The 8,616-nt window shown below is 42.0% G+C and overlaps 1 non-coding gene across 1 annotated transcript; it reads left to right on the top strand.

Moving 5' to 3' along the window:
• Nucleotides 1–3,022: 3,022 nt before the first annotated feature.
• LOC148861083 (small nucleolar RNA R71) lies at nucleotides 3,023–3,129 on the top strand. Its single transcript, XR_016095349.1, has one exon. It is a non-coding gene; the product is annotated as a small nucleolar RNA R71 (small nucleolar RNA).
• The last annotated feature ends 5,487 nt before the right edge of the window (nucleotides 3,130–8,616 follow it).

The following is an 8,616-nucleotide window of genomic DNA, read 5'->3' as shown; positions in this document are numbered from 1 at the left end:
TAATGATTGCATCAGATCGAATACCTATACATTCAGTCTAAAAAATAAAAAAAAAATTACAGATCAAATGTAACAAAATAATTCAAAAACTGCAAAATCGCAGGTTCCCTGCGCAAATCAAGATTTCGATCTCCTCTTGTATGAACAACCCATAAATCAAGAAACTCATGAAGAACAGTTCTAAATAATAATCAGATTTATATAAAATTAATTTCAGATTATTCTCCCATTAATTTTGGGAACAAATTTCCCAAAACCCATATCTGCACAAATCGGGTAGAACACCTTCTGCCCATTTGCACAGGTTCAGATCTGAAACAAATTGGTTCAAGATTTGAACCATGGCTCTGATACCACTAAAGGGATGAGAGACCATCGTATGGACGCCCAAGAATGTGGAATAAGGGTGGGGCGAATTTTGAAAATTTTTCTCTCCCTTTAACTGGGAATCGCATTCCCTATTTAGAAAATCATTTTTTCAAGGATCATTTTTTAACCATAAACTGAACCATATCTAAACCAAAAGGAGTAGGAGAGGATTATACCTGATACGGAGAAATAGTATCCCCCAACGAAGGTGTTCACACCCAAGGAAGGATCCAAAGACTACTATCACTGAAGATGGCGCAGTCCAGGATGGAGTAGAATCTACAGTTTTCTTCTCCAAGAACTCTATCCTTCGCAAGAATCAGTAGGATGGCACGTGAGCACAGCTTCCTATCAATTCTTTCTCAAAGAACTGATGTCAACATCGAATCTTGACTTCTCCCACAACTGAAGATCGAACTAGCAAACAGGGGCGGCAAGAACAGGGAGGTGGCAAGAAAGAATTCTGCAGGGTTGCTTAATTCTTTCTTCTCTGTGATTTCAGCACTAAAAATGATCTGATTGTGTGTCATCTAAAGGCTGTCACCCCCTCCTTCTTTTGTTAACCTAAAGGATCAACACTTACCATAAATTGGATCCTCTAACTCTTGTGGTTGCAACTTCTGGTGCCTTCCCCTTCCATCCATCATGGGTGGGTTCAGCCTTCTTTGTGGTTGACAAGAAGGTTTTGCTTGCTCTTCAAATAAGATGTGATGCATGCATGTTGATGGGATGATTCCTTTGATATCTGCAATCATCCGATCGATAGTCATCTTATGCTCCTTGAGAACCTACACAAGCTACTCTTCTTGTGGTGCGCTAAGGCTACTAGAGATGATTACCGGTAATGTCTCTTCATCTCCAAGGAACACATACTTGAGGTGACTAGGGAAAGGCTTTAATTCTGGAAAGGGGGCCTGCAAAACAGAGGGTAAAGGCTTCCTGCCAGAAATTGGCAACATACCATAAGGAGCATCACCTGACTGTTGTAACTTTGGAGAATCATACAACGCTACAATAGTTTCCTGCAAATTAGCATTCAGCATTGGCTCCTCTTCCTTAAGATGCTTACTGATGGAAACTTCTAATCCATCCTTCCCGTCAAGTTCAAAGGCCTCCTGTGCCAAAGAATCAATTGCATCAACAAAGCAGATAGTATTATCATCAGTAGGATATTTCATGGCATCGTAAATATTAAACTTAACAATTACACCATCAAATTCCATGGTGAGTGTGCCATTATGAACATCTATCTTTATCTTGGATGTCTTTAAGAGTGGACTCCCTAGCAAAATAGGAGTGGTTTGATCACCATTATCCATATAAAGCACATAAAAATCAGTAGGAAAAACCAAATCATTTACTTTTACAAGAACATCCTCAACAACACCCTTAGGATAGGCATTAGATCTATCAACCAATTGAATCGCTACACCAGTCTTATTCAATGTCTAAGTTTCAAAGAAGCATATATAGAATATGGCATGACATTAATAGAAACTCCTAAGTCTAACATGGCCTTCTCAATTCTAGTGTTACCTATCGTGCAAGGGATAGTCTAACATGACCTTCTCCCCTACTCTCACCTTTTCACATCCTTTTAGTTTCTATTTCCTTTTATGTGTACACAACTCTTTCAGGAATTTAGCATAATGAGGTATTTGCTTAATAGCATCTAAGAGTGAAATGCTTACCTCGCATCTATGAAAAGTTTCATAAAAATCTTTGAACTGCTCATCTTTCCTAGAACCTGTTAAAGCATGAGGAAAAGGAGGTACTGGTTTATAATCAAAAAGAGGTGGAAACTTATGCTTAGGTACTTCATCATCATCGGGAATGATGTCTTTCTCCTTTTCTTGGTTCGACAATGCGAGGGCTTCCCTTGCTGGTGTCTCAACCTCTTTACCACTTCTCAAAATGATTGCACTTACATTTTCTTTTGGATTCACAACCTTTTGAGAGGGTAATTTCCTCAAACTCTATCCTCTAACCGATTAAATGCGGTCACCATCTGGCCCATCTGATTGTCCAAATGTTGGATACTGGCCCTTGCCTCCTATTAAAATTGTAAAGTGTTAGTGGCAAGAGATTTGACTATATCCTCTAAAGAGATACCTGAATTTGAAGTTTGGGCTAACTATTGTCTAGGGGGGTAAGGCTGATATTGCTGGAAAGTTAGGCGGTTTTGCGGATTCCCATAGCTGAGATTGGGGTGATCCCTCCATCCCGGATTATATGTGATCGATTAGGGATCATACTTCCTATGCAGTTGCCATAGAAAAACCACCTACTGCATTTACTTGCTCAATAGGCTCCTCTTGAAGAGTTGGGCACATATCAGTTGGATGCCCTACTACCAAACATATCCCGCAAGCCTTTACCATTTGCATGTTACCGACAGCCATTTGACGGACAAGAGAAGTTAGACTTGCAATTTTTTTGTTCTAGGGAAGAGATATTTACCTCATTAGCATGCTTTGATGGAGGGTTGAGTCTATAGCCGAACTGTTGAGAATTGGCCACCATTTTTGCAAATAGATTTCTCATGGCATCGGGAGTTTTGTCTTCTAAAGCTCCTCCACTAGCATCATTAATCATGCTCCTATTAGTAGGTTGAAGACCCTCATAGAAATACTAGATCAGTAGCTGCTCGCTGATTTGATGATGGGGGCAGCTTGCACATAATTTCTTAAAACATTCCTAGTATTCATGTAGGGACTCCCCGTTGTACTGCCTTACACTACAGATTTCCTTTCTGATGTTCGGCACCCTTGAAGCAGGGAAGTACCTCTCTAAGAATAGCCTCTTCATTTTGTTCCATGTGTTAATACTCCCGGAGGGTAGATAATAGAGCCAATCCTTGGCCAAATCATTCAGAGAAAATGAAAAGGCTCTCAATTTGATTTGCTCTTTAGTTACACCCATGGGTTTAATACTCGTGCATACCACATGCAGCTCCTTCAAATGCTTGTGAGAATCCTCACCTACCAAACCATGAAAAGTGGGCAAAAGATGTATCAGTCCAAATTTCAATCCAAAATTAGCATCAACATCTAAAGCAAGAAAAGTTATGCATAAGGGTTACTGATTCAAATCAGGTGCAACAAGCCCATTCAAGGTTCGGTTTCCAACCATGATGTTCTATTCTCTCAAGTTAGAACTAAAGGGATAGGAAATCTATCACATGGATGCCCAAGAATGCAGAATAAAGGGGGCGAATTTAAAAAATTTTTCTTTCCCTTCAACTGGGAATCAAATTCCCTATTTAGAAAATCATATTTTTAAGGATCATTCTTGAACCATAAACTAAACTAGATCTAAACCAAAAGGAGGAGAGAGAGATAATACCTAATACAGAGAAACAATATCTCTCAATGGAGCTGTTCATGCCCAAGGTAGAAACCAAAATCTGCTCCCACTAAAGATGGTGCAGTGCAAGGTGGAGCAGAATCAGCAATGTCCTTCCTAAGAACTTGATTCTTCCCAAGAATCACCTGAACGGCTAGTGAATACAACTCCTACCAATCTTTTCCCCAAAAGATGGGAATCAAGATCCCATCTTGATTTCTCCCAAGCAATGGAGATCGAACTGCTATAGGCGGTAGCTGTAGGAAGGAGGCGGCTAGAGAGAATTTGCAGGGTGCAGAATTCTCTCCTTTGTGATCTCAGCTTTGAAGACTAGACTTGTGTCTGTTGGATGTTGTGTCTAAAGGCTGCCACCCCTTCTTCCTTTTATAGACTTAAAGGGATCAGCTCCTAATCCCATTAGGAGTTGCTAATCCAAATCATATCTGGATTACAAGTCCCTTTAAGATAAGGGATAAACCATATCTTATCTGCAGATTAGATAAGCCAGCTCCTAATCTAATTAGAAAGTTTCCAAATCTAAATCTCATTTAGATCTTGGACTCTCTGAGTGGATAGGGTGTGGCCCCAATCCTATCAGCTGATCTTATCTTAGAATTCGCCCCTTAAAGACTAATCAAATTAGCCAAGTTCAAAATGGGCTTAAGCCCCATTTAGGGTTATGTATTCATCAAGCCTTCCAAACTGCTGCCCAGTTGGGCTTCCTTGTATGGCGTGGGACCCAAACATTGATCTACGCATCAGCCACATAGGTTCAGCCCAGCCTTTGTTACAAGGCCTGGCCGAATACACCGTTATGGATAGTGCACCCCCTGAAACCCATAAGATGGGCTCTATGGGCCCAACACTTACCCTAAGTGGTCCCTGGGCCAAGCCACCTTGTAACACCCAGGGACTGTGGGCAGGTGCAAGATTAGCCCATCAGGTATTATCCTCAATGGCCTTACACTTAACCTCTCAGCCCATAATGATCATACATTGCCCGACAAGAGAGGACCTCTCCCTCGGCTGTAAGGAACAGTGTTGCACTCTCTCATATATGGATCCCGGGAATTAAAACCTATTTGCAAACATTTCAGAATCATAATATATATATACTTTTATATCTCCTATAAAATATATTTTGCAAAACAAATCTCACCGATTGAAATCGGTTGCCGATAGTCTTGGTTTCCATCAGTGAGAGTGCATCCCCAAGCATTACCTTCGTTCGACAAAGGGGCTGATCCTGTCACTATGATCACCCACTCAGATGAATTCTCAGACTATCCCAACATACCCAGGTTTTGACCCCCGCTAAGGATCTCACTGATTGGTACATCAAAGATAGCCCAATCCGACACCTAGTGCAGTATCATAATCGAGTCTAGGAGTTGGGTGTAACTTTCCAGTTTTGCCCATCAATCTCCAAGGTCTAGGGTAATACTAGAAATCTGGTCCAGTTCAAAGATTCAACTAATCCCACACTATATGTGCCTAGGGTCTCACCCTGGTAGCCGAGACAAGCCACCCCAACCGACTTGGTGGCACCACAGTGTCAGCCTTGTGAGGATAGGTCTCCCTAGACCGACCCATTGGCTGTGAACATTCAAAACTAACACGAGTCTCATTAAGTGTCCAGTTTAAGGGTATTACTTTTATTCATTTACAATAAATTGATAAAGTACATAATTTTGATTGAAGCTAAGGGCATACAAAACTGTCTAAATGCTCCCACTTGCACTTAGGTCTAATCAGGTACTAGCCGGAGTCCCATGCTTTCCATGTGTTTCTCAAACACTTTCTGTGATAGTGGCTTTGTCAATGGGTCTGCTACATTTTCCGCTGATGCTACCTTCTGAATTAGGATGCCCCCTCTACCAACAATCTCCCTTGGTACATGGTACTTCGTCTCGATGTGCTTCGACTTCGAGTGGGCTCGTGGCTCCTGAGCCTGAGCAAAGGCTCCAATGTTGTCACACAACAATGGGATGGGTGATGTGCTGGATGGAACTACTCCTAACTCGTGAACGAACTTCTTCATCCACACGACTTCTTTGGCAGCCTCACTTGCGGCAATTTACTTGGCCTCAGTCATTGAGTCTGCAGTGAACCCCTGTTTGCTGCTTTTCCAGCAAACAGCACACTATCCTATCGTGAAAACATATCCAGATGTAGACTTTCTATCATCTGGATCCGACTGGAAATAGACATCTGTATACCCTTGGATCTATAATGAGCTACCATCGAATACTAGGCAAAACTCTTTTGTCCTTCGAAGGTTCTTAAGTATGTTTTTCACAGTAGTCCAATGCTCCTACCCTGGGTTGGCCTGGAATCTGCTTACTACACTCACTGCCTGAGCAATGTCAGGGCGAGTGCACAACATGGCATACATGATGCTCCCTACAACAGAGGCATAGGGAACGTCCTTCATGCCATCAATCTCCTCAGAAGTCTTGGGAGACATCTTCTTGGAGAGGGTGACTCCATGTCTGAAAGGAACATTTTCTTTCTTGGAGTTTTCCATGCTATATCTTTTGACTATTTTGTCAATGTAGGCAGATTGGGATAATCCTATTATCCACTTTGATCTATCTCTATAGAGTCGAAGACCCAGTATATAGGAGGCTTCTCCAAGATCTTTCATGGAGAACTGCTGTGAAAGCCATACTTTCACCGTAGTCAACATTCCTACATCATTCCCAATGAGTAGAAAGTCATCTACATATAGAACCAAGAAGGTAACCTTATCTCCACTGTACTTCCTGTAAACACAAGGTTCATCCGGATTCTGCTCGAAGTCAAACGATTTGACGGTAGAGTCAAAACAGATGTTCCAACGGTAGAAGCTTGCTTAAGTCCATAAATGGATCTATTCAGTAAGATCTCGATTCAGGAATGCAGTTTTGACATCCATTTGCCAAATCTCATAATCATGGTATGCTGCTACAGCTAGCAGGATCCTAATGGATTTAAGCATGGCCACAGGAGAAAAGGTTTCCTCCTAATCGATGCCCTCTTTCTGAGTGTACCCTTTTGCCACCATATGAGTTTTGAAGGTCTCAACTCTACCATCGGGGCCCTTCTTCCTCTTGTAAATCCATTTGCAACAAATTGCTTTTACCCCGGAGGATGGATCTTCTAGAGTCCAGAAACCATTTGTATCCATTGAGTCCATCTCTGCTCTCATGGCCTCCACCCACTTCTGGGAATCTATGTCCAACATAGCTTCCGCATAAGTCACGGGATCCTCCTCACTAGTCAAGGTTTCCACCAGGTAACTATCCTGGTCATAACCATAACGGACTGGTGGCCTGGATACTCAAGTGGATCTTCTAGGTTGGTCACTACCTGGAACTTGTGGGACATCTCCCACTGCTCCTGAGCTCTCCTCATCAAGAACAATTTCCTGGCGATGGGTGTCCAGGATGTAATCGGTCTCCAAGAATTGGGCATTTTGACTACAGAACACTTTCTGCTCACATGGGTCATAGAAAAGGTAACCTACAGAGCCTTTTGGGTAGCCTACAAATAGGCAATGGCTGGTCTTGGATTCCAACTTGTCTGCACTCGTTCTTTTAACGTGTGTTGGACAACCCCAAATCTTCAAGTGCCTGACACTTGGTTTCTTTCCGTTCCAAAGTTCATATGGAGTGTTCGGAACCGATTTGGTTGGAACCCGATTCAGCACGTAAATCGTAGTCTCTAATGCGTAACTCCAAAAGGATTTGGGTAACTCTGAGTGTATGAGAAGTGACCAAACCATATGCAATAAGGTCATATTCCTCCTCTCTGAAACACCATTAAGTTGTGGTGCAGCAGGAGGAGCTAATTATGGTACTATCCTATTGTCCTTTAAGTAGTCCCTGAACTCGTCAGAGAGATACTCGCCACCTCGATCAGATCGAAGGGATTTAATTTCTCTCCCCAACTGTTTCTCGACCTCTTGTCTACACTCTTTGAACTTTTCAAACGATTCAGACTTGTGTCTCATTAGGTACACGTAACCATATCGTGAGAAATCATCTGTGAAGGTGATGAAATACACGTGTCAATTCCGTGTCCTAACACTCAGGGGATCACATACATCAGTATGTATTAGATCAAGTGTGCCTGTACATCTTTCAGGCTTACCATCAAATGGCCGTCTTGTAATCTTGCCTTGTAGGCAAGGCTCACAGGTGGGAAGATCTTCTACAGTTAGAAAATCCAAAGGACCATCCTTTACCAACCTTGTGATTTGGTCAACACCGACGTGGCCAGGTCGGTAGTGCCATAGGCACGTGGGATTAACTATATCACGGGCTCTCTTCTAGGGGATTTCAGCCGACGTAGTTTCGGTTATGTTAGTTTCTAGAGAAGGATGTAGAACATAGAGACCGTTCTCCAGTTCCCCGTATAAGATGAATCTGTTATTTCTTTTAATAGTAATCGTATTACTAAAGAAGACAGAATAACCATCTGCACACAATTTTGAAATAGAAATCAAATTTCTTCTTAAATTTTGTACATAAAGACAATCTTTGAGTACAATTTTTTCTTCTCTAAAAATTAACTCCATGGATCCTATTGTCGTGGCTGCAACAGTTGTAGTAGTCCCCAAGTAAAGAGTGACTTCTCCTTCACTTAGCCTTCTGCTTACCTTGAACCTCTGCAGTGAGTTACACGCATGAGTTGTAGCCCCGGAGTCAATACACCAGGACGCAGAAGCTACCAATAAATTGGTTTCTATAACACAAGTTTCGAAATTAGCTTTCTTGGATTCCATGTAGGTATTACAATTCCATTTCCAATGGCCGGTCTTCTTGCAGAAGTGACAGGCATCCGATGCTTTGTCTTTCTTCTGCCTTTTGGCCTTTGTGGCTTTCTTCTGAGGCTTCTTTGCCTTCCTCTTTTTCTTGC

The sequence above is a fragment of the Nelumbo lutea genome, chromosome 4 (assembly GCF_056320005.1).
Source record: "Nelumbo lutea isolate HS-2025 chromosome 4, American lotus-T2T, whole genome shotgun sequence".
NCBI classification, from domain to species: domain Eukaryota; kingdom Viridiplantae; phylum Streptophyta; class Magnoliopsida; order Proteales; family Nelumbonaceae; genus Nelumbo; species Nelumbo lutea.
The sequence above is the reverse complement of the archived record's forward strand: the minus strand, read 5'-3'. Positions and strand labels throughout refer to the sequence as shown.